This window comes from Charadrius vociferus, unplaced genomic scaffold (genome assembly GCF_000708025.1).
Source record: "Charadrius vociferus isolate BGI_N301 unplaced genomic scaffold, ASM70802v2 scaffold67, whole genome shotgun sequence".
Taxonomy (NCBI): Eukaryota; Metazoa; Chordata; class Aves; order Charadriiformes; family Charadriidae; genus Charadrius; species Charadrius vociferus.
The window spans coordinates 1,993,553-2,020,518 of NW_009649485.1; the positions used below are offsets into that span (position 1 = coordinate 1,993,553).

A 26,966-nucleotide genomic window follows, 5' to 3' on the forward strand; every position below is an offset into this window, starting at 1 on the left:
CAGGCCTTAAACATGGAAAGGAGCAGCCTGGAGGTTAGTAAATGTTTTAGCTGCTTTGTTAGAAAGCTTAGTTTGCTAATGTGAACAGTGTGAACATGTACCAAGATGATGCTATCCGAGGGTTTTGGGAAGCTGGTGTGTAGTAGCATTTGGCAATAGGAAGGGCTCCTCTGGGTGCTGGCAGTCCTTGCGCAGCGTAGCAGCACTCAGGGGTCCAGGACAAGGGCCTGGGGAGGAGCGCCGAGTCTGCTGCCGGTTGTTGTAATCGCTTCTGCTGTGATAGCTGGTAGATGTTCATCCTGGGTTGGAATGAGAACTCCCTCATATTTAATATCAGGCACAAGGTGCCTGTGCCACAGCCTTAAGGAAATGGAGTTTCATGGGCTCTGATGAAGCTCGGTTTGCAGGGTTTGTCGGGTTTTCTGTTGTGTTCCACAAAAATGTAAATAAAGGCGTTAAATCAGAAATACGTAACTTTTCATCTTCAGATCATTTTTATAACCATTTTCTGATTTATATGCACGGCACAGGCACCCACAGTACAGATGCAAATGTCTTCTTTTTTCCAGATGGAAAGACTGAGGGAGAGGAAGGGAAAGAACAGTTTGTTCAGCTGCAGAGGAAAGTTGATATTGGAGGCAGAGTTAGATTCTAGAAATCTTCGTACCCGGTGCTGTGCTCTCACAGCTGCCTGGGCGCATTAGACAGTATCTATTTCATATGCTTGAACAATGAGATAGAGACATAATTTTTCTAAAAGTGTGATTTTGTGTGTGTGTACATGCTGTGTACGTGACATCTGCAGAATATGGTGTTTGGAAAACATTTTTACCTCTTTCAAGTGAAACCAGAACTCTGAGTGAGTTACACTCAATGTCTTGCAGGCAATGCTGAATTGACAGTATTATTTAAATGGGTGTAATCACATGTTAAACATTACAGCATAACTTACTGCATCCCACGTTTTACTTCTATGTGTTATTAAAATGTAGGGGAAACATAGCTGGACTGTCTTGAACTTTCAATATTGAGCACAGCAATAAAAATATTGGAAGCAACTAATATTTGCAGGCAAACAGAAAAAGGAAACTCATGACAACATATTTCCCAGTCTTTCCAATTTTCCCAAGCGTTAGTGCAACGCTGAAGTCCACTTTGCAGACACAGAAAGTGTCAGTTTAACCACAGCTAAGCAGCGCAATTATAATGCAATTATATTGGAGGACAAAGGGGAGAAAACCCAACTTCTTGGGAGGCAAGGGGTTGATTATGATGACCTCTTTGGGCTCAAGGCAGACAGTTTAATACTGAAGTTGTGTGCTTCAACAGTATTTTCCTAAGATTTAAGCCAATTTTAGAATCAATTGAGACAGTCTTCAAGGCAGCAATCAGCAGAGGAGAACACGGGGAGCAAAGAATGTAGCTTGAGAAATGGCCTGTTGTGCCGCTGTGCGTTTATTATGGTACTCAGAGTGAGCAATAAAGGGTGTTGGTTCAGCTGTGTGCCCCTTCCACGGGGCTTCATCTAGCGGATATTCTTGGATTCAGTTCCAAAAGGGGGGGGGAAGAAAAAAATATTGCCTTTTAGACACTGTGCTCTTTTTCCTTGTTTGATAACTGCTGCCAAAGCGGTGTGGCCTCAGATGTGTTTCTTTCCAGTGAAGGGCCATAGGAAAACATTTCCTGGTAATAAGACCTTGCTAGTTGGATACTGTCTGTAGGACGCGTTAGTATAACTGTGATGTTTTGCATCTCTTGATTAACACGATGAATAGACTAATGGAAAAATAAAACACCATTGCCTTATCAGTAGCAGAAATGATGAGATGGGAAATGGGGAGGGGCGAGCTGTTTTAAATGTCTGAGCGTAAGGCATTTGTGTCCCATAGAACAGCTTATCTGTGTCACTGTACTCTTAAATCAGTGGCACACATGGATTTCAAAAGCATTGCTTGGGGATCAGAAAGATGGTAACATTAGCCTACTAATGTACGAGAGGCTGAGTGGAAAGGAAAGAAGCCAAAGAAAATAATTGCACGGTTAAATTTCGCTCAGCTATCCTTTCCTCCTTCCTTCCCTTCCTGTTTGTGTGTTACTTTGAGTCCTGTTGTCATGGGGCTCCTGTAACGCCATTTGTTTTCTCACTTCATCCCACCCCAGTGCTTGCCCTGAACTTTATAGCTTACCAGTACTGCTTGCTTGGCTGCTCTGTTAATCTCTCCACACTACACCACACTGCAGAAATTCTTCTTCTCTTCGCTCAGCAAAACATACGCCTGCAATGGGGTATGCGAGTTCACCCCACCTAAACGGCACAACTGCTTCTCTCCATCCAGTTCCCAGCGTGACCTTTGCGCCGCTGGGCAGCCTTGCTGGCTGCAAGCTCAGCGAAGGCACCCAGAAAAAGCTGCCTCCTGAGGAACGGCTTCCCTTCCAAGTGAGGATGAGGAAGGCTTTGTGCAGTGGGGAGAGCAGCCCTCGAGATGTGTGCTGCAGGCTCCCGCGCTGGAGCCGGCTCTTCAGGCGGGATCAGCTGGTGCTGAGTGCGATGCTGCAGAGCGTGGAGCGCACCGGGGTGACTTTTCATGCTGTTGACCGCGCACCATGTTCAACTGTCAGTCCCGCCACCTCTATTAGTACAAAACTCACATTCCAAACGTTCTGCAGTAGGTAGCAGGGCAGAAAAAGAACAGAAACGCAGAGGACTTTGTTTCTTCACAAGTGCCTGCTTATGCATTCAGCAGTCCGAATGAGGGCTGGAGCTGCTGTATTCGCGCAGCTTCCACAGCAGGCGGGTGTGCTCAAGCCAGGCGGCTACCACACGGGTCTAACTGTAGGTTTGTTCTTGTCCTCATTTCTGCAGGGGACTGAGCAAAAGCCCAACTCCAGCTTTCCGGTTTAGCCTCCGCACCCGCTCTTTTTTTGAAATGATAAGGGAACTCGCAGAGGAGATTTATGTGCAACTTCTGCTTCGGTCCAGAGCTCAAACGTCAGCAGAAGTGAATGAAGTAGCTGTCAGCTGTTAGAGAATACAGAGTGTTAGTATGCAAAAGGAGCAAAACCCAAGCAATTCGCGTTGCTACTGAGGTTTCTGCATCCTAGTACAAGCTGTTTGCTACAGCAATGTCAGATCTAGGAAGTCTGAAATGAAGCAAGATGCCTGGTTGCGTGCTTGCATATCAATGCCAGCAGTGTTTTTGAGCTTGCATCTGACACGTAGCATAACTGGTGCTCGAGGTCAGGAGCAGCATCAGAGTTTGAAACACTTGTGCATGCAGTTCATCCTTACGTTTGCTTTATAAGCTTTCTTCTCTTGCAAACTCCAGTTATTTGTCTGAATGCTGTATCTTCCATACTATTTCCTGGGTACTGTTACATCATCCATTTGCGTATTCTTCCGCTCAGAATATCTGGTCTGAATAGCTTTGCCCACTGCAAAAAATTTCAGCACCTAGCAAAATTTCCCAGCTGCTTCTACCTAGATAAACAGGTTCCTGGAAACCAAACAGGACCTCTTGAAGAAATCCAGTGTGTGAACCAAACCAGCAAATGAGTAGAATTTTTTATTTATGTAACCTTTGATTTTAATCAGATTGCAAATAACCAAGGTTGTCTCTTTATCCAGTGTCTGTAGTGCACTTGTGTCCGTGTTCTCAAGACTGTCATTATTAACTGTTTTAGAAGAAGGTAAAGAGCCTGTCTTGTCACTCCTGAGAGTATAAACTGGAGGGTACTGTGGAAGTATGACAGTGGAGATATGTAGAAAGTTGACTTTTATTTGTTTATTTGTTTATGTTTGAAAACTATTTGTTTATAAAGGGAAAGTGGCATTCAAAACCAAGATTAACACAATATTGACATGTAAGTTTCTGAAGGATATCTTTCAGTGAATCAACAGGTCTCAACTTTGGTATTAGAGTAGGACAAACTGATGCAAAGAGTTGCATTTGCTGAACGAAAGCTGAAGAACCGTGTATCTTGATTTATCATTACAGTGTTGCACTGTCTCCCTTATCTGTTGCTCAGACTTTCATAGATAAAACTGTGTATACTGTTTACTGCCTGGATTGACTAATATCTTGGCTGAACCATAGCAGATTTGCTTTCTGATGAAAACAGGACTAAATCACACTTTCAGCTGACTGTTGCCTTGGAGAGCACAAAGCAGTCAGTAGGTGCAATGTGTGCTGTGGTAAGAACATCATCCCAGGTAAAGAAAACCAGACATTGGTGAAAAGAAACAGCATCTGCTGCTGGCTGATGTGATCTGACCAAATTGCACTTTTGTGTTCTTTTGTTTGCTTGTCATCACACGATGTGATCTGACCAAATTGCACTTTGGACAGAGGCTGTGTTCTTTTGTTTGCTTGTCATCACAGTAGAATTGTGCTGTGGAATAGATTTTATTTTCAGTTGGGTTTCATATGGGAAAAAAAAAAGTAGTATGGGCATTTGAACAATCTAGGAAAAGTGAGCCACCCTCTTAAGGTATGTTTACCCAATATTTTAAAATGTTCGCTTCCTCTGACATTTGTATTTATCTTGGCACATAAATAGTAAGTCAAGCTGTTTCCCCTTTCCTGAGCTCAGTGTTTTTAAAGGAAGCTAATGTTCAGTCTTGCTAAAGAATTTCGGACAACTTGATAGAAGGACTGTGGATAAGGACGATGCCATCCTGCAGGAATGTCCTCCCTGATTTTCTGGTTCTCATAACAAACTGAAAAAAAAGTCTCCGCTTAGAAAGACCATGCGAATACTGATGCTGCAAGTCTTATCCAATTCTGGATAATATGATTACAGAAATAGTTTAAAGGTTAGCCTATGTGCTGTAAATATATGATCTTATTATATGAATTTTCTTAGCCTAAACCCATCTAGAATGGATGAAACAGCATTTCTAAGCGCTTCACAAGGCCTGTCATTTCAGTGGAGGTTTCTCAGCAGCCTTTAAAGCATTTGAATTACTGTATAATGATATTCTGTCATCTCTTAGCAAGGCTCACACTCTAAACACTTTTATACACAATAGAAATTAGAATGGAATTGAGTAAATTCTGTCTCTCAAATTCATGGACTGTCTAGCGATTGTCTAGGTGCTTTATATTAAATATAGACTCGTATCTAATAGAGCTTGCTTACTTGGAGCAACAAATCGTAAAACATAAAGTAGTAGGTCAGATGAGGTAAAGCAAATATTAACTCCTTCCATACACTTTTTTTTTTAAAAGTATATGTATCTATCATTATAGGCAGAGTTTTGGGTTTATTCTTTTCCATGCTTTGGGATATTGAAAAAGTAAGCTTTTTTTTTTTTTAACTGTAACATAGTTTATTGGGTGAAAAAACATTTGGCATGCAACAAAATTTTTCTAAAAGCTTCTACAAACCTACGAACACAGTAGATATGATGATTTGGGGTCACCTGCACATGTGCCGTTTTTATGGTCTCTGAAGATGCTTTGTTGGTCTCGGTTCTCCAGCAGTATATTAGCTTTCTAAGGAACTGTGTGGTCTGCTCTCTCCATCATTGCACCTTAGTAAATTTATTGTGATCATACCAGCAGATGCAAGCAAAAACTGTCACATGCAGTTATCCTTTTTTAGGGGGCAGTGATGAGGTTACTGAGTGACATCAGAGAAAAAATATATTCTAATATGTAGCTCATATACAGGACCAGTTTTCTATGTAGTTGCCTACATAGAGACCCCAGTGAGATGGTGTCAAGCTTACGCCTATCAATTCTTGGGCTGAAGGTTGTTTTCCGTTCCCTGGGTTTGAGCTGTTACTTCATACCTCTTCATGCCTTCTCTCACCTTAGAGTTTTAGATTTGAGTTCAGTGTGCCTGATTCTTCCCTTGAAGATGTTCCTTGTCTTTTTTTCATATCAAGGATAGGCTCGAGCAACCCCAGATGGCAATGTAAGGGAAAAGCAAGAAGTTGAGAACAATGATAGGTAGTTCATCACTAGCGCTGGTTTGAACTTCATCCCTCCTGCTATGTTAAGGTCATTGCAGAGAAGTAGCTGGATGTGTATCCTTCCGTGCCTGAGTATAAGCATCACGGGTTCCTGGGTATGCCCCAGGGTAGCTACAGCACCCGCATAGGTGGGTAGAAGTTTCTGCTGACCTCTCTGTTTAGAACAATAGCCGAGTGTCCATTTATTTCTCACCCAACCCATACTGAATTTGAAAAATGAGGCTGCTGCATGAACTTCACAGCTCAAAGCAGCACAGAAAACAAGGAAGTGTATCAAAGTGAAGAAATGTTCATACTTTTAAAGCATATGAAGATATAGCAGGATTTTCTTATCTAATCTTTGTTAGCCAGCCAGCCTGCAACCTTGATTCACTGCTTCGTACAAAGAGCTGATCGGTAGAGTGCAATCTTCAGGCCAGCAGCGGTGATGCTGACTGAAACTTCCTGCAAAAAGTACTCCATTCCATGGATGGGACCAGCCAGTGTGTGAGATAACTATGGTGTCTGAAAAAAAGTTTCTGTCCGCTTACTATGTACAGAGAGTCGCTGCTTCTGGAACACACTTTTGGTACCGTATTGGCAAAAGCGTGCTATTAGAAAGAGGAGGGGAAACCGTGGGTGTGTCTGATCTAGAGCAGTGGGTATTGTTAAAAACAGAAGTCTACAGAGGTCAGTTGGTCAAATAGTAAGCTGATCTGATGTCCTAAAGCCATCAGGTACAATCTGTCAGGAGATGCAGAAGTTAGCAGTCCTGCAGGAAGGGGAATTCAGACTTGCTGTGTGGTATTTTGTGGTTTGTACATCTGAATATATTTTGAGAGCAGTCTAAATATTAAAAACAATAGTGCAGTTCAGAGGGAATGTTGTGGACGTCTCCTCCCACACCTACCTAGATCTCTTAAATGTACATACATGATCTTTCACAGCTAAAATTTGGTGTGTTTTAATTCCTGCAGTTCCTAGAGGAAAAGGCCTGCCTGTTTTCATGCGTCTGGAACACTTGATGAGAGGGCTTGTCTTGCGTGATTGTACCTGATTGTCCTTGTCAAAGCAGTATTTCACTAACAGTAGAGACACTAATTTGTGAATCTGTCTGGACAGCAGGGACTGTCTCTTAATGGTGATGTAAAAGAAATAAAGGCTTGTGAGCATGAAGTGAAATGAAAATATTCGAGAGGCTTAATACCAAACTCTTCAGCACTTCCTGAGCATTGTGCTACCTTTGCTTTGGTCCTGACGGGTGCTCTATCTAGAAGTATTCTAGAGAATCAGAACTAATGGAAATTAATATTTTAATTGATCTATTCAGTTGTGCAGAAATAACTAGATGGTCTCTGTTCCCTAAATAAGAATAGAAAAATCTGTGACCAAAGCTGGTCACACAGTAGTCCTGTTCAAAATGATTGGATCATTGCAAAGAGCCTTCTTTCTTTAAATAGCCATCCTATTAGCTGAAGAATGGTAGAACAGCTCTGAAAGGCGTTTCTTTGACATTAAATTATGTCTGTGCGGTACCTAACTCCCTTCTCCATATTTGACCTTCATCTGCCAAATTCTGACAGTCCCAACTTGAGAAACCTTTACCTAACCCTGAGCGAGGGCAAGTCTGGCCAGCTGAGATACTTTATATGATGACTTCTGGGATGGGGCCTTTCTGATCTAGAAGCAGAAGCAGGTTTCCTCTCCCCAGATAGCTGGTGGGACCGTGCATAACTGCACCGTGAAGCAGTATAGCTACAGCAGGGCGGCTTTTAAATAAGGGTACGCTTATATGGCCGCGTGGCCAGAGAGTTGTGTGAAGTCCTTATGGGCCAGAAACCACAAAGGCTGCTTTCTGTTGAATAGGCGCTTTAATTGTACAAACATGTTTGTCTTTCAAATCGAAATACTTTAGTGATGTTCTTGCGAAGCACAGCAGCTGTGCTAAACCATACTAGCTCTGAGACGGTCTCAGAGAGAACTTGATCGGCGAGAGGGGCGCAGACCTAGCCAAGGGAGATGGAACTAATTGTCAGCAGAGACTTCGTATGATGTTCTACAGGAGGGCAAATCATCTGACTTCATTTGCAGAGCTGACTCCTACACTAAACTATTAATTTTAAACCAGAGTTACCTTCCACCCCCAAATGACATAGTTGCATTGTCAGCACGGAGGAGCCACCAGGCAGTTTCTCTTTAAGTGTAATATAAATTTTAGCTCCTGATGTGTGCTTTGCTATAGATGCTTGCCAAGATTCTTTCTGTAACAATTATGAAGGGTTTCTTTGAGTAAAAATATCCGTGCTGTTTGGCTGCCAGAGCATTGCACATTTCTGGACCTTAAATTAAGAGAAAGGAACTTAAGGTTATAATAACATATATGTCTATCTTAATATGGAGTTCTCCTGAACTTACGAAAGCAGGTTTGATCGCTCTCAATAAGGCTCCAGAAACTGTCCCTGAACCCTGTAACATCCTTAGAGGGCCTGGAATACATTTTTCTAATAGCTGAAGGTCTTTGTCTTTTTCATTTTTATCAGAAAAAAAAAAAAGAGAAATATTTAACCGGAGTGTGAGGAAATAAAGTTTCAATATTCACAAAATGCTCCAAACAACTGCTTATTTTTATTTGCCAAAACAGGGTGGAGTAGTGAGTTTTGTGGTTGAGATCACCACCACCAAGAGATATGACCTGTTGGCTGTATGTTCAGTGGTGATGTAATCCTAATTTAATGTTAATAATTTTTTTAATTTTATAAATTTAGAATAGAATTCTCAGAGAGTATATTTTTCCTGCAGTCTCAGCACACAGATCCCTTACTAGCTTGTGCAAAACGTCTGCAATTAAAATTCCCTCACGAATATGAACAATTTTGTCCTGGCCTGGTTGCATCTCTGAGCTTCTGAACCTCTCCCAGCCATTCTGATGATGAATACAAATTATTTCATGCTTTTATTTTTCAGCACATTAAAGGGCAGAAAAAAGAGAGGGAGTTTAAATCAGAATATAATTGGCCCTTTTGTGGGTCTACAGTAATTAAATGTGTGTATATGGACAGGCAGTCAAGACAACAATGTTCATACCTACTGAAAGCTTAACCGTTGCTTCACGTCAGAGAAAACTGCTGCTAGAATTTGTGACAGAGCCCTTTTTATCACTAGCACGATGGAACTCTCCTCTACACAGTTTCCTTCAGCTGTGGCCAGCTGCTGACCCTGAACCGTCATTTGCAATAGGACTAAAATGCCACCTTACATGTTTTCTGTCGAGTGAGCTGGCGCTTCATGACAACTGAATGTGAAATTGCCTGATGTAATTACTACCAGGAGTAATAGAGAATATACGCTCAGAGTGTCTAAGGAAATGCTGTATTCTGAAAGCTTACGTATTTGGTTGACTTCTGGCAGCAGATTCTTCCTGTCAGCAAATCTGAGGAATGCCTTTACCACACTCTGCTGCCTGGCGAGGATTAAGCACCAAGTGTCCAGCTGAACAAGACTAATCCTCAGGACCGCGCTGAATGAACTGTTTGTGGGCCCATTGCATAACAAGTTCAGGAAGACCACCTGTTTTGGAGGAGTGCTTTCAAAAAACACCTTTGAAAAGCTGCTCTTGCGGCCCGGTGTCTTAGGCAGCCTCTTCGGTCAGGTTAAAGAAAGCCATTCATAAGCGCTCACGTGTTAGACTTGGAGTGTGCCGCAGTGGATTTAGGATGTGTTTGGGTTTGCTTTGGACACCCAGGCACCAGAGCTCTGTCTTCCAGTTCATATGAATTGGATCATTTGGGTCATGACTTCAAGGCAGAAGGGGTTCAAGTTTTTGTTCCTGATTCCTAAAATTACTGCAGGCTCTTGAGTGGAGATAAACTTCTGCAGCTGCTTTCCCCATGGACGAGCCTGAATTCTACGCAAACCCGGAGCAGCTGTCGCACATTGCCAAGGCACTGTGGCTGCTGTCGAGAGGCAAGTACGGCATCAACGCGGGATTGAAATGGCCACCGGCATTCACAAGCTGATACTTGGCTCATGACAGGTGGCTGAATTCGCCCTCTTCCCCCCTCTCAGTGTAGTAAAATACAGAGCAGGTATAGAGAAGAGAGGAGGCCCAAAAAAGGCTTTCAAAGCAGAGATGTAACCTGTCATCATGAGCTGGCTCCCACAGAGCTTATTTCATGGAGGAGGGATGGAGGGTAAGGGCAGAGAAGAGAAGACATTTCCGTTTTACTCAAATTGGCTCTTTTCTGAATGGGTTGACATGTGGCAATGCCCATATCCAAAACCATCTGGTCCTTCCTGTGCTGGACTGTAAAACCATCAGTACACCCTCGACAGAATATCACAAAGAAAAGTCAGTAGCATCATGCAGAGGATGGGTTAGTTTTATTGTTCCTTCCAGAAAGCAAGTGAGAAGAGAACTTGCCTGGGTTTTATTCCAGTCTATATATCCACACTGTGTTAATAAATTTGAAGTGAGGGCTTTTAAATGCATTTTTTACAGCTTGTTTTGGAGGTAATGGAAGCAGATTACCAATAGAAAACTGCTACGGGAAGTTGGATGTACTTGTTACCGTTGGAAACTTGACCTGAAAATAAACATGACCTGGAGTAATGACAGCCTTATAGCCTATGGGAGAAGAACAGTTGATGCAGGTGAAGAGCTGTTGAGAGCTAGAAAATATTTATGTATCTACACGTGGGATAAAATAGAATATGTTAGCGTAAGTACATTTCTAAAAACAGCCAAACAGTCCCCTGCAGTGTGTGGCCTGAAACAGGAAGATATACAACACAAATTGTGCAGCTTGGTTGTCTTGAAAATTATTTCTATCTTTCTGTTATCATGGATAGGACACAACTGTTTACAGTGTGCACCTGCTTAAGTGGAAACTCAGAAGTAAATGTTTTTCCTTTGGAATTCATTAAAGACGACCTTTCAGCTGTTTTAAGAACAGTATTTCACGTGCTGCTCTCAAGTCAATAATTTAAAACTACTGGTGCATCCCACCCTGCACTGCTCTCTCCTTTGCCTCACCCTTGGGGTTTGAGAGTAAAACCAAAAAAAACCCAAAACCCTATTATGCATCTTTGCAAAATTATATGTACACGCAGAAAATTGAGGGACTAAAATTCTATTTTTAAAAGGAATTTAATCAATAAAGTGTTATTTACTCTTTAAAGATTTAAGTATAAGACCATGGGCAATTCAGGGCCAAGAAGACTCCACGTAGCTGCAGGGCTTTCTCGACCCCACAGTAAACACTACGGCATTTTGTGTTGTGATGAAATGGCTCGAGCAAAAGAGCCGACTGGATTCTGGGGCATGAATAATGCATCATCTTATAAATACAGTCGTAATATTCTATAATGAATATATTCATTAAAACACAATTCCCACCTAGTTCAATTCTTCTATTTATGAAATACAAAGTCTAAGCTGCCTTTTGGAGTTGAAATAGGACCGCGAGGCCTCTCTGATGTTATTTTGTAGTTATGATGGCACGCCAACCTTTCACGAGAAACAGAAGACATAAGGCTTTTGCTCCCTGTAACTCTTGGCCTGCAGCAAAGAAAAATACTAAAACTGAACACTTCTGCGGAGCTGCCATTGTTGAATGTAATGCTTGAGATTCTCGTTAGCTTCTGATCCCAGTTTGAGTAAGCAATTAGAGCTTGGGAAGCTAGCACGGAACTGGTTGCGGTGGATTTTATTTAATTTTTTTCCACTGTGAAAGGCAATTAACTGTAAATGGTACTTAAAGAGTTTAATAGCACAATATGCAGTTCATCTTGCACTCGCCTGCGTGTTTATACCGGAGAATTAGGTTGTTATGTTGTTGTTTATTTACCGGCTTGGAAACTGTCTGAAGAGAATTTGTTGATGAAGGTGATATGACAGTATGATTATCTGTCAAATCAGCAGGTATTTACTGCTGATGATGCAGGAGTCGGCCTAGGCAGAGAATGGCAGTTTGATTATATGGAAGAATTTTCTCTAGTCCCGTTTCATCTTAAATGCTTTGCTTTTTATGAAGCTTGCTGGGTGTCACAGCCTGTATTGACTCTTTCTTTCATGCTGCATTCTTCTTGCCGTGATGTTATTTCTTTACTTATATCTGAAGTGACAGATGCAAGGGAAAAAACACCCCATACCTCATGCTAGTTAGAAAGAAGAAATAAATGGTCCTTGTAAGGTGATTATCAGTTACTTTGGTTATCTCTGCGTTCTTCTTAAGGAGTTACATTTTGATACTTTATGGCATACCTTTACATTTAGCCATTTAAAATGTTGGCTTAGAGTGAAAACTAACATGACAATCTGCCTCACCTCTATCTTTTCATCACCAAAGGGATGTCCTTCTGGCTGTGGTTTGGGGGCTTGGGTGCTGCATACGTAAATGAAGTAACCAAACAGAAAAACATGTATACGCTTCTCAAATTTGACAGCATAGTTACAGTGACTGCGTGGAGGAGGAAGAGCGCTCCGGGTGAGTTTGTGAGCTATTTAGAAATCTGATCCTTGGGAGTTTTCTCGTTTTCCATTCCTCTTTCTCCCAAACATTTTGGTGATCCTAGAAGTGAGAAATTAAACTAGTCAGGTTATTGCCAGATCACCATCTCACAAGAGACTTGTGGTCTTGGCCTTCACTGGCCTTGAATGAATAGGAGAGCTCAAGTTCCGAGTTCAGGCATGGAAAAATGCTAGCGTCACTGCAATACTTTAGTTTCATCTGCTACCCCAGCCAGGGGGTCTCTGGGGTGGAAAGGTTGTAAATATGATGATGTTTTGTTTTGTTGATGGCAAAAGTTCAACTATTGCAACTATTTGCTTAAAAAAAAAAAAAAAAAAAAAAAAAAACCAAAAAAACCAACAAAACCACAAAGCAAACACCAGCCACCTAGACTGAGAAAATCTCACCATGGCTGAGATTTTCAAAAGCAAAGCCCTGTATTGTCAACACTAGATGTGTATTTTCAAGAGCACAAATAGAAGTTGGGCTTTCAGCACCCTTTGGTATCCCGTGAGAAGCAGGCGCTGCCAATGCTTTGAAATCCCCACCCTTAGTCCTGCAACCAGATTTTGGTCATTTTCCAGAAGCTCTGAACCCTGACTTGGTTTCTAAGGTGACTGCTTGATTTAAAAAAGAAAGAAGAAAAAAAAAAAAAGGAAGAAAAAAAAAAGAAGGCAAAAGCATAATTTGTGATGTTAAACTAATTTCTGAAGATTGTTGGTCCGTTGCTCATGTACAAAACAATGAGTACCGTGGCCCATCATCTAGATGGATGTTGAAGGAGGACCTTGATAAACTTTCTTTCATTGTCTGTTCATGAAAGGTGTTTGATAAAGCCTAGCACTTAGTATTAGCAGTCATATTGATGAACTCTGCCAGGGAAGGGGATATTGAATTAATAAAACTAATATTATTATTTGGGAAACCACTTTCCAGATTCCTACTGATACAAAAAGATATTTTTGGACCTAGAAGTCATACATTGAACTGAGGCTAGAAAAGATAGCAGAGAATACTTTGAATCACCTCAAATCAATACCAGTTTGGCCTGTTATTTTTAACACTTTGCACATAAGTATTATTTTAATGTAGCTTAAGACTTGCATGAATGCGAAAATGTTATTCCTAGTCCCTCAGAATTAAACATTTCTAGCTGCAAATGGTGTCTTTTGCATTTGTAAGTTTTATCTTGTTTATATTTATAAATTCTGCTACAAAATGCACTTGCATTTAAGGCATTAATGTAGATTTTGTCTTTTCTTATCGGGTACCTTAATATAACAAAGGCAAAATCTGAGTTAGAACACGAATTAAAAAAATACGTTAGCTTTTACTACACACAGAAGAAACAAAATAATTAAAATGTGTTGTGTTTACTAATGAGCTTAAATTCACTTTTTTCTTTCTGCGGTTTAGAAAATATGAACGAAATAACACAGTTGTTCTATATCTCATCAGCTGGGACACTCAACTGGTCTTTGATAACAGCCGTTTCAGTTTCAATGGAACTATGAAGTTTGATGCAAGTGTTGGACATCGCTGAACACATTTACTGTAGTTTTTTCTAATTCACCGGTGTTTCTCCCTTCATTTCATATGCTTTTACTTCAGTGAGATGCACACCTGTTTCATTATCAAGAGCAACTCTGAAACAAGTCATATTGGAAGAACACAGAAAAATAGTAGTGCTAATAATAATCTTCATGGTGCTCGTGCCCTAAACAATCCTTGTCTTGTTTATCTATATGTGTATTGGTACATCCAGAATACTCTCTTCATCTTAGGGTACGGCAAAGTACCTAGAGATGCTTAAACCTTTTGTTCAGGGAAGGCTTTAGGCAAAGCTGCTGTGCTGTTTCCCCACACTGCAGCAGGATGATTTCGATGCAGATTTGTCTGCGAGAGAGAAGGTCCCTTACTTCAGCATTCTGACTGGGATTGTACAGTGCTCTCTCACCAGCCAGGAGTAAATTCTAGGAAGATGAATCCGGGAGATTTGAGGGAAACCATTTTCCAGAGTAAATATTGATAGATTTTTTTACTTTCCTACAATAATACAGTTTAAGCAAAATGCACAGTACGTCACCTGATCTTAAACTTGCTCGTATGGGAAAATGGCAACTTAATCAGAGAGCAGCGGGAGAAACAGTCCAAAGGCAGACAGAGTGCCAAAAAGCTGACATCAGGAAAGCTCTGTCTTTATGCAGACTGACCTAAATGCTCTTCAGCAGTGTCAGGTAAAATAATACCTAGTCTACTTGGCTGTAGAATTTTAATCTAAAATGCCAGATTTGCATGAACAGAAAGAAGCAGAGAGAGACATGTTTCTCAAAGCTAAATTTGTTTCTGCTTTCATCTGGCAAAGGTAGTTAAGTTTTATCTCTTAGAGTATTCTTGTAGGAGCTGGGTATAAGTACTGAGTTATTTCAGTGGAGGCTTTGTTCCAGCTTTTTTCAGCACCTGTCTCAAGCCTCCAAGGTTATTCTGCTTACTGTCAACTCCGTGGTATTGTTATCCTACTTGAGGAGTTACGACATTGCGTTGCTTGGTTCAGCCTGAAAGGCTGCCTGGATCATTTACACTACACCAGCCTTTTCATACTACAAAACAAAAACATACATCCATATTGACCCTTTTATAAGAAATCATAATTGGAAAATCCAATTATTTGTACTATTTAAATAGAATCAGAAGACTGAGTGAAGAGGGTGTTTCCTCCAGCAAACTTCCACTTTTATTTTTGAGATTGCTTGCTACTTATAGAGCTTTAGATTTACAGCTTTTTAGGAAGAACTGCCAAGAGCTGTATATAGATTTCAGGGTTTATACTTGGTGTATGGTACAATTTAGCTGTAAATACAGCAATAATGGTAAAAATAAGCATTTTCACTCATTGGAGCCGAACTGCTCATCAGTAGCTATGTAGCACTCTCAGCTAATAGCTTGGTACAGGCTTTGCTGCTTAGGTGGGTGTCTCAGGGCGGATTTCTGTGCCGCGGAGGCAGGGTGAGCCTGCAGTGATGGCTGAGCACACCGGCTCTGCTGACGGTGCTTCTGCTGCTGCTTGGGAGCTCGCAGCTGGTTCTGAATGGCAATGCTGGTGTGCCTGTTGGTTGAGCCCGTGGAATATTAATATAATTTCAAAACTCTCTGAAATAGCAAGATCCACTAACAGCCTACTCATTTTTGAACACAGCAAATAAAATGTAAGCAGGTTTCTATAACTGTTTAATTGACAGCATGGGTGACTTAATTCTAATAAGCCTGCTGAGGTCCGAAAAGAGAGAATGGTGCAGAGAAAGCTGTCAAAACATGGCTACGTGCAGCAACTAACAGTGTACACATAAATTAAAAATCACATCTTAAATTCTCTTACTACAGCAGCAAGAAAAACTTCATTTCAGCATCATGCTTGTTTTTGTCTGGCCTCTTGATTAGTGTCCAACTACACTTTACAAAAAATGAACCAAGATGAGATGCTTTTTTGTGCCTTTGCCTTTTACCCGGAGGGGAACGTTCTAATGGCTTTGGTAAATTGATTAAATTATGTTTTGAATGATACAGACTTCGAACATTCAGTGTATTTCCGGATGCTTCCTGTAGCAGAAGCTAACTTGCTTCAGGCATTTGTCCCCCATCTGGGATTTTGCCAAACTCTTCTCTGCTAGCAGAGCTATTCAAAGCACTAACTGTGGTTACCAGACATCCAGAAAGCCTTCTTAGCTAGCATTTATATCTGAATTCGGCAGCTTTTGCTTTCATATGAAATCAGGTCTTCTCTACTGCCTTCACAAACACAGGGGGAATTGCCACCTATGGAAGAGATGCTGTTCTCTCGACCACGACCATACACGTGAGTTAGCATGTTCTGAAAAGCATAAAAGCAGAAATACATTCTCCAAATTAAGACTGTATGTGAATTTTTTGAGAGCTTATCGCCTCCCTCTTTACGTTGATATCACACACTTGTGGATGCACTCACGAATGCTTTATGTAGAATTCACATGCATGTAGAATTCATATGGGCATGCAGAGCCCTCTTAAGTACAGAGCTGAGTATTCTAAGAAGAAAATGTATTCTGGACAGAGAAAATCTGACACACGGTTGGAATTAACCTGAGTAAAGAATGAATCCCTGAGATTTTTATATGGTGATTTACTTGGTGTAATAAAGTCCATAACAGACTAGAAGTTATTTCTGCTTGAAAACTTCACAGAAGTGTCTGGACTGCTTTATTAAAAGGTTTAAAATAATTAATCCTTCATTTTTAGAAATGATTCGGCTGAAGAATGTGTGTGCCATTATAATTCCCTGCAGGCCCGCTGTAGCATTATGTAAAGCCATGCACAGCATATGCAGAAATTTTCACCAGATGTCTGCTCAAGAGTGTATCTTTGGCTTACAGGGAGATAGTAGTTTGTGACAGACTGTTCAACTTGTGTTTGGGTGGTGGAGGAAAAGGAGGCGAGAACGAACTTGGATGGTTACTGCACAGTGAAATAACATTAGACAATTTGGAAGAAACAATGAAGACGTTTTTCTTACTAGCATGCGTGTTCTGTGGCCTGTCTGTGGGCAGGATTGACAGTTGTAGTGTCGTTACCATTTGAAAGAGAAATCTTTTTTCTGAGCATCCAGACAGGAGCAGCAATTGCACTAAATACCAGTTTCTGCATGGAACACAGTTGCAGGGAGTGCTTGTGAGGCTAGAATTCAGCGCCTTTATTTTAAACATTTGGGGTTTTTTGCTTTACATATATTTGTTTGCATTGTAGGTAGGGTAAATGTAGGTCTGTGAAATGGGCAGTTTTTTGTCAGAGCTCTCAGGGTTATGTTTTAGGCAAGTTGCAGCTGATTGAAGGCCACCCTGGAGGGGTCCCAGTACCGTGGGATATTCTGTGGGAGGCTTCACCTTTCCTCAGTGTTAACATTGCTTCTTCCTTTCAACTATTCTAAGCCACAACATACTTTCAACAATCCTAATGCTACAAAGTACAGGGAATGACATATGCAAATACTAGGAGTATACGTCACCATTTGAATGCTTTCTTCAGACTTAAACAAAAAAAAAATAAAACCCTCAACCTCTCAACTCTATCATTGAAAGATAATGGTGCGTTGAAAAATGGATGCCGAAGAAGCACTTAAGTTTCCTTTCAATTTTCATATAGATGTGGTTGGGGGGGATCTTGTCTATCTGTGGTTTCACCCTGTGGCTCAACATAGTACAAAGGTGTTTGTGCAGAAATGAGCAATTGCGTCTTCTCATGTTACTCATTCTGTCTTGTGAAAGGCTTGGTAGGTGCTGTTGGACACTTACACAATATCCCTTTTAAGAGGAAAAAATAAGAAGTTTAGATTGTCTGTAGTACTCAGATGGTCTTTCCACATCCTTCAAAATGTACTTTTTTCCTGCGGATTACAAAAAGAATCCATTTGAAATAACTCCAGCTTGGATTGTTTGATTGTTTCGTTCCTTCTGGCTCATGGGAGAGGTTTCAGGACAGTACAAAAAGGGATAAAGAAATGCTCAGAGTACTTCACCATTAAGGAAAGCTAATTTGATCAATAAAAAATCCAAAAACAAACATCTTCCCGCTATCGATACTGAAAATATGCTTGTAAGTAGACATTCAATATAAAGTTAATGTAAGGAAACATCACTAACTAAAGAATATCAGGATAGGCTCTGCTGACTTTATAAGCAAGGTCAAAGCAAAATGAATGATGTCATATTTTGTCCACGTAAATATCTTGTCTACAATATGCAGAAGAACTATAGAAATCTTTGCTGCCAGTTATAAGTTAAAGATCTGCCACGTATCTGAAAATAAGTACTTGTTGAAACTCATTATGATGGGTAACAAAAGACTGTGAAGTGATATAGGAGAAAAATTACTGTAAAGCAAGCAATGATACAGTTTGGACACATTAAGCTACTTCTGTGATTATTTTAGTAAAGTTTTTTGTAATTGTCTACCTATAAAAACTAGAGGATTTTGTTGTCAGTTGAGAGTATCTGAAAGTTATTCTAAAAACAATACAGTGTAGCAAGATTAAAATTTCTTAATTTCTCTTGATTATTTTTTTTTGGTAGGAAGAAAAATAACATTACTTTAAATCAAGTGTGGTTGAATTTCTTGAGATTAAATTTTAAACTGATTGAGCAATACTTCACATTTCAATTACTTTGCAGTTCATAATTTAAACGAAAGATGGCATAATATCCAAGCTGGTGATCCAATCAAGTCAATGTAAAAGGTTTCTAATGCTTTTTTTTGAGCTACAGTTATCTTTGTTTTTCTTCTGTCTCTAAGAAGTCGGAAGTCTCCTCCTCGACTTAAATACCATTTTTTTTAAGTTGATAACTAAACATACAACTGCTTGTCCTACACTCTTTTCCTTCTTTTCAGTGGGGTTGCAAACAGGAATAACCATTGCATTATGCGTATGCAGAATAATCTGGGGCTGTCAGAATAACCGTAGGTTTAATTGCACGCTTGCATTGTAGTACAGTTGTGTGCTCCTGGGGTTACACGGTGAGTGCGTCAGCAGTCGCACCGACAGCTCAATAGGTTATTTTTGCGTTACAGACTTGAGGCCCAAAGTAATATGAGGCGATTTGATAGTATGAAGTATTGTAAATGTCTTTGGGGGATTATAGGCATGGATGACAGAGGCCTGTACATGGCTGCTAGGCCGTCTTCTCAAACGCCAGAGGGGCATTAGGAGGGGTTGGGCTGATTTGCACATAGGCCACAGCGGCTGACACTTCACTCTCAGGTGGTCTCCTTCAAATGTGCATGGTGGGGTTTGCACCTTAAGCTTAGCTTTAAATTTGATTAAGGGTAGGAGTTCAAAGCTGCAGTCTGTGAAATATTCTTCATACCAGAAACCTTCTGAGGACTCCTGATGACTTCCAGTCTATGAAATAGCCTATTTCATCTTCATCTGTACTTTCAGTACCTGTGAAGCTTATGAGATGGGAAAGCCATGGTCAGGTTTCCATAGGATACTGCTGGCTGGAGCTGCGTTGCACCCATCTTCTCTTACCCCGCTATGTCTGTTGTAGCTGGCACCAGCTGCGTGTAAGTGGCCATGCTCTGCCCTCAGTTGCCACTGTGCAATCCCATCAACAAAATAAAATGTTGCTTGTAATTTAGTTTTCTGGATTCTTGACAAACAGAGCTTTGAGCACACCGAGATAAATTCTGCCCTACAGAAGGAGGAAATCTCTCTAGTCAGTTAACATGAAAAGAGGATACAAATTGATTAAATTGCCAGTGCTTTTGCAGTCCTATGTGTGTGGAGCTGAGGAGGAGAAATTGGAGTCCCTTAGAGTCCAAAGTATGTTTCCTCCATATTAATGAAGATAAGTATAAACCGATTCACTCAATAGTCTTATGGTGGGTGCCAAAGATCACCCATTTACAATGCATTCTTCCTCTCTTTTATTGCCCCAGGGTCGTTTTTATTTGCCAAGTTACTGCAGTTTGTAGCATGGGTGTCTAGATAAGAGGGGGGGAAAAGGACATTTTATGGTGGTAAAGAAAATAAATTTGTATTTGAAATGACTTCCTGTTTCTAATCTCTAGACTGGTTAGCAGCTTTTCCTAAGACACCTTGGGGTGGTTCTTGTAAATTAACTGTTTGCATTTGAAAGGGTACCTACCCTTAACTACACCATGCAATGAATTGCCTTAATGGATTTTCATTTTTTTTTGTCTAAGATTTAGATGAGATTTAATTTATTAAATATTTTCAATGATGGGGCAAAAAGTCAATCAAAAGTTAAAAGTGCCTCCAGTAATGTAGTTATACTTATGGATGACAAAAATGTTATTTCTTTTGCCATTTTTGCCTTTTGAGGGCAGGGATTTAAAATATGCTTTTGTTTATGGTATAGGTCCCTTATTACAGACGGTGCGGGACAGGTGGCTGTTGTTGTTTTGTGGAAATTTCCCTTCAGCGAGGCGGAGGGAAGATGGGCTGTGGGCAGAGTGCCCTGTCTGGCCCACAGCGGTGTGTGCCGTTCAATGAAACCATTCTCTTCTCCCCTTAGCAACTGCTGGGTTATTTCGTGCGAAGTGGACCATCACTGTTTTTTTACTTTTTTATCTACATTCAAAACAAGGACTGTAGGAAGTAATAATTTTAAAAGATGAAAACTTAGTAGGCTAATGTCTTCCCATTATCCTGTTCATCTATGAACAAACATGTCCTGTGCATAGTCATATGCAAATTATTTCTTCTGTTGGCATTTGCTAATGGTGCCTTACAGGGGTTTAAGGCAAATCTGATATAAGCTTTTTAAACAGAGGCCCGTGGCACGGGGGCTGCTTGCTGGGCGTTCCCTCTGCATCTAGTAGTGGGGACACACGTTTCTTCTTTCACTTAACATAGTAGCAAATGTAATTAGTTTTGCGCACTGAAGAGTTTCAAAGAGGAATTTCCCTGGTCCTTTTTTTAACCTTAACAGACCTGATAGGTTATTATTAACCAAGAAGGTGATTTGAAGGTATGCTTTCATCCATACGCTGGCAGCTGTATGTCTGTGTTCTGTACTGGTGAGCTCAGCATGACAGGTGAAGGAACAGTATTAGGGAGAAATCTGTGAATGAGCATGATGGAACAAATACTTAAGTCTCCTTATGCTTGAATTTATCACTCTCTAGTAATACGTGACCTGCTTCTAAATCCCTGATGCATTGCGTGTAAAATCCAGTGCTATAATTTAAATTGGGTATTTTCTGACCATTTCTTCCCTCTTGTTTAATAGCACCTAGAAAGGCAATGTAACATTACCCTACTCTTTCACGTGTTTCCTCTGTTTTCAAGTTGAGAGAGGTGTGCAGTAGGTGTATTTTCAGGTAGGTGCCTTGGGAGCTGGCTGGGAGCTGCCCGGCGCAGTCAGCAGGACAGCGAGCCTGAGCTGCTGTGTCTCGTCCCACCTCTGCTCTGCTCAGAGCGTGGGCAGGGCTGGCACAGGGGAACGTGGCCCGTCTCCCTGGGAAAGCGACCAGTGCTGCCCAGGATTTTTTTGAGTTCATCATATTGCGTAGAGACAACACTGAAACGCGCTGTGCTGCCGGTGCCGGAAACTGCGGAACAAAAATACTTTTTTTAATGCTTTTCATTCCACATTACTGTGGAGCGTTTCTCTAAGGTGTGTGTTTATTGGTTCCTCTCCTATTTTTGTTGACTTTATATCTGGCTCACAACACCATTCAGAGTTTCTATTAGCTATAAAGGTTACCATGGAAAAAGTCAATATTTGTTTGCATAATTTACGCTAGGATTGAGTTTTTATGGTTACTGAGTGGTAATGTGTTCAAGGCCGGGTTGGACGGGGCTTGGAGCAACCTGGTCTAGTGGAAGGTGTCCCTGCCCAGGGCAGGGGGGGTGGAACGGGATGATCTTTAAGGTCCCTTCCAACCTAAACCATTCTGTGATTCTATGAATCTAGTTCACAGACGTAAATCAATTAGCAGAGGCTCAGACTTTGTTACCACACAGTGGTAGTGTCAGTGCCACAGATATTTCTTGCGTTGTGTATATATATATAGGGTTGCTGTAGTACAGTAACTCGTTTTGCGATGTGATCATTGCTGCGGAATGTGGTTTCGTTGTTTTGTTTTTCCTTAGTGATCACCCTTTGCATTATACATAAAGCTGTAAGCAGGAGGCCTTCACTGAGTTTTGTGCAAAGGGACTCGACAGTGCCAGCAGAGTCACTGGTGGTTTCAGCCCAAGGATGTGCAACTGCCACAAAGCAGATCTGTGTCTGTAAATATTTCTGCATTTGAATCAAGCCTTCTATCTGAGTGATACCGGTGCATCTCCATGCTGATGGCATGTGACAAAATGTGAATGTAGATAAATAACCTCCTGAATTAAAAATTGTGGTATTGCAGAGTCATGCACTGATACAGAAGCCATCAAAATATTTTCATAAATACCTTTAAATCTAACCTTATTAGGTCAATAATAAGACCTTCCTTATAACATTCTTTTTACTCCTTTGTTTAAATATGCACTCAGTAAAAGAAGTGATTTTTTTACCTTAAAATTGGATGTTGGTCAGTTGCTTTTATTTATATATGAGACATTTCACTGGTGCTTGTCATTTTAGTAGCAGTTTAAACTTAGTGGTTGCTATCAAAATAAACATTTGTAACATAATCTGAGCTTCAAGTGGAAAAATTTCTGGGATTAGAATGGTGCTTGAAGGAAGGCAAACCATGGAAAATATATACTTCTACATGGTACGCACTGCACACGGGATTTCTCAATATAGCACACTATACTGAGCCGGATGTCACAAATGCTGGTGGAAAGGCAGTTCCATACAGAACATAAATTAGCAACATTCAGGTATTTACTTTAATACTGACTAGGAATTACCTTCACAAGCTTTCAGCCAGTATTTGTGGGATTTGTAATTCTTTCCCATTTTTATTCGAAGAAACACAGTTCTGTATTTTCCAGAAGTAGAAAATATTAGTAAAGCTATGTTAAAATCAGTCATGTATTTTTCTTGACTTTAACGTGTACACAAAACCCAATGTGCACACACAAGCTCACTCATCTTACTAAATTTGTGTGAATCATTCAAACAGGAAAAAAAACACACCATTAAATACCAAGCAAATAAAAACTATGCTTTTCTTGGGGATTGAGAGCTTTTGAGATGTTGATGACGTGAAGCATAACTAAGCATTGTTAATCTCAGCTGTCCGTTAATCCCAAAGAAATGCTTTTCGCAGACAGCACATTATTACTACCATAAAATGAAAGCAGGAAAAAAAGAGGTGGCTGTGGAGAACCTTGTGGTACAGTGTATCTTTAAAGGATGGGTCAGTTTCTGTTGGTTTACACAGGGTGTTTTAAGAGTGTTAATATACTGTGTATTAGCTGCCTGCGTTATATGTATCATCTCAATGTTCATGTTCTGTCCAGCTTCATTTAAAGATATTTTATTTGGTGCCTAGTTTGCTAACTACTGCATAAGCTGTGTATGGAGCTCCATATCAGCTGGTGCCAGTGGATTCTTCTTACGGCCTTTTCACAGGGGTGCTTGGTAATATTAAAAAGTCCCAAATCATAATAATTTGTCCATTCCAGTCCCATTTGGAGACAATACCTAGAGGTAAAGAACAAAAGTGAACATTTGCATTGCTTTTCTCTTGTGCCTTTGCTACATACTCAGTGGGTCTTACTGATACCGATTGCTACTCAGTGTGCAACTTTGGCGAATGCCTCTGCTCTGTATAAGGTGAAACATCCCAAACAGACCTGCCAAAATCCGCTTTATTTTAGATCTGTTCATGCCCATCACATCGACATGAACACATGCACCTGTAAGGTGGGGGTGAAGGTGCAGAGGTGAGGGGAAGGTAAAGCCCCTTCTTTCTGTGGCAGTACTGGCTTAATCTGACCACAGATCTGCTCCGTTTCCTTATAGTAAAGGAGAATTGTTTCCCTTTTTCAGTCCTTTATTATGACTAAGTAACAGTCTGGACGCTCATGGCGTCAGCTTTCTCTTTGTGAGGTCTGCTGGTTTAGAGCATCAGGATGTATTCCTTACATCCTGAGCTCCTCAGTCTTGAGCCTCGTGGACTCGGTGCCCACCACCCTTGCTCAGTAGTGGCCCCGAACGCACAGCCAGCAAAGTCCTGGAACCCAGTGACTTGGTGTTGGAAACGCTTAGGTGTGTCTTCAGCTGTGGGAACTCTGGATTCATCAGAGACCGTGGCACTCCCAAGTGGGGAAAATGAAGGAGCCACTCTTGTATGTATTTTACTCTTAATAGACAAAGGACTATTATATGGATAATGGTATCAGCAAACTTGTAATTGCAGTCACCTTGTATTCCCAGTACAGAGTCCTGCCTTTATTGCCCCCAGGAATGCAGATTAGAGGTTTCCCTTTCCGTTTCACGCCATTTCGATCTATAATTTCTGGCCATAATAGAGTGGCCTTCTTGGCTTACACATGAGCTTCTTTCTAAAGGGGCTGTCTGGCTCCTTCTCAGCCTCTGTACTTTCTTCGGGGGATTTCCAAGCATCCACCATCCTTCTGTACAGGCATTTGTGAGAAGAAGGTGTTTTCTCTTGAAGAGCCACTGCTCCCTGCCGATTGACCTGGATTGCAGCTTCTGCTTCTCAGGTACAGTTTTGCTGCTGGGGTGAGTCATGGCAACACTGATGGGTGCTGAAAGCCCCCTTCTCAGGTTTTTTTGAAAGGAAGGTTGCATGGTATTTACACCAAAATAATTGTTCCGTGAGCCTGATGTTGTTTTTCTGATGTTGCTCCTGTGGGTGTAAATAGCCAGTCAGTGTTGTAGTGCACCTCCTAATATAGGTCACAACAGTTCTCTGCGCAAGTGAGGGTTTGTAGGATCAGCTGCTGACTTTGAGGGACAAAGCCGGGTCAGACAGCAGACAGTTTTGAGTCAGGAATCCTGGCTTTGGTCTAATGGTTTGACCGCGATCTAATCCTCTTCATGCTTTGTTTTTCTCATTGCTGAGATTTTGAATGTGTGTTTTACAACTTGCTACATTTTACAGGGTTGTGTGGTTTGCGTGCCTCCAGACTGGATAAATCAGTGCTGTTTGAAACATTGTTATCCTTGTGAAATTTCCTTTTTTGTTCCAAAATCTTACCCAAATCTTCTAGCCAGGGCTAAGGAGAGAGTTTGCCGCAGAGCACCACCTTTTGCTGGCAGGGGTTCTTTTGAGGGCTAGTGACAGAGGGCTTTTCTTTTCTCCCTCTGTAGAGCTAAGTATCTTATTTTATGGGAGGGCATAAAGAAGCAGAACTTGTAGATCTATTTCATTTGTAGTTCTCCCACTGATCTGCAAGGGGACTGTGAAAAATTATTCTATTTTTTCTCTGCTATGGTTTATACTCTTTGTGCTTCGATATTCCCATCCTTCCCATAGGGATAATGCTATTTATATTTTGTAAAGGCGCAGTTTTTTCAGGTAGGTAGCTGAAAAGTATAGCTTTGAGTCTACAAACCCTTGAAGTCAGTGAAGATTTCCTTTGCCTTAAATAGGCTTCGTATCTGTTCTTAGGAGAGCAAAATGACTACAAAGATTCATTGTTTTGCCTACTCCATAGCAACCGACAACATAAAGCCCTTTCCCAGATGTGTTTATTTAAAGGCTTTATAAGTTCAGTTTAAAAAATGGACTGAGGTTGTAGCTGTTGTTTTAATGTCGATTTTTGTATATCGGCATTAAAAAATTAAGTGAACTAGTACGCAGCCATAGGAAATGAGGAAATGTATCTGAGAGAAGATAAATCCATTTGTGGGGGACACAAAACTGGGATCAGAACAGTAACGTGTTAGCTTTTAAAGAATTACCTGGCGTATTTGAGAATTCCTATGTAATCCTAGGTCGTGTGGGAAAATTATCGCGATGTACTGTTTTATACAGTTAGAGAATCAATTACTGCTTATTGATAATTCTCGTCATGCACCATAGGAGAGCACTGTGAAAGGGCATTGTGCCGTATGCCCTTGAAACGGAGGCATCCCTGTATTTTTTTTTTTAAAGAACAGTTAGTTTTTGTTAGGTGTACAGGTGAGCATGGGTGGGAGAGCATGAGAAGCAGAGAATTCATCGTGGGAGGGAGGAGGTGGAGGATCCATATGGGTCAGCATATTTCTTTCAAGGGATGAATTGGATTAATATCCCCCCAAAGCCTGCTGCGAGAGGAATAACGTGTATTTTAACCCATGTATGCATTTTATTGTACAGTGCTGCATGGCTGTGTTTATACTCTGCAGGAAAAAAACTACTTCCTAGTAATTTCTTCCTTTTTTTTTTTTTTCTTCTGGGTAACTCTTCGCTTTTATTCAAGCAAAAGGCAAGATAAATGCCCGTTTCAGCCATTTAGATCTTTGAAATAATGGTGTATTAAATGTGATTAAGTTGGGAATTACCCTTAAGCAGGGTCATAATTACTGTAGATTTAGATGGCACGTTATACAAATTGCTGTGTGCTCATAATTACAAATTGAGCTTGTTGCACTCTGGGGGTTTATAAACTTTATTTTAGCTATTAACACATTAAATAACAGTGATTTATGTAAATTACTGGATAAACCAAAATTCCAGTGTTGTGCTTAATCTAAGGTTTAATTATATTTCTGTATCGGGAATAAAATATGGGTTAGCTTTAGCCGGGAAGATGGAATAGTCTTAAGTATAACGTTCACTACCGAGATGTTGTTAAACATTGGTGACAAAACTCGAGTTCTGCGCCAATAAATTTGCCAGGAATACCGCGACAGGGAAAAAAAAAAAACAAAAACAAAAACAAAACCCCAAAAATTACTTTTTCTAGCATGCTGCAACCGCCGGGGGCCCGTGAGGCGGCGGCGGCCGTGAGGAGAACGACCGTTGGCGCCGCGCGTTCCCCGGGAAACCGCGCTCTGCGCCTGCGCGCGGGCGCGCGCTCCCTCCCCTCCCTTCCTTCTCTCCCCCCC

General features: G+C 40.9%; 1 protein-coding gene across 1 annotated transcript in view; it reads left to right on the forward strand.

The window, feature by feature from the left end:
• Positions 1 to 26,966, forward strand: part of IQSEC1 (IQ motif and Sec7 domain 1) — a 134,459-nt gene that overhangs the window by 38,515 nt on the left and 68,978 nt on the right. The window lies entirely within an intron of this gene.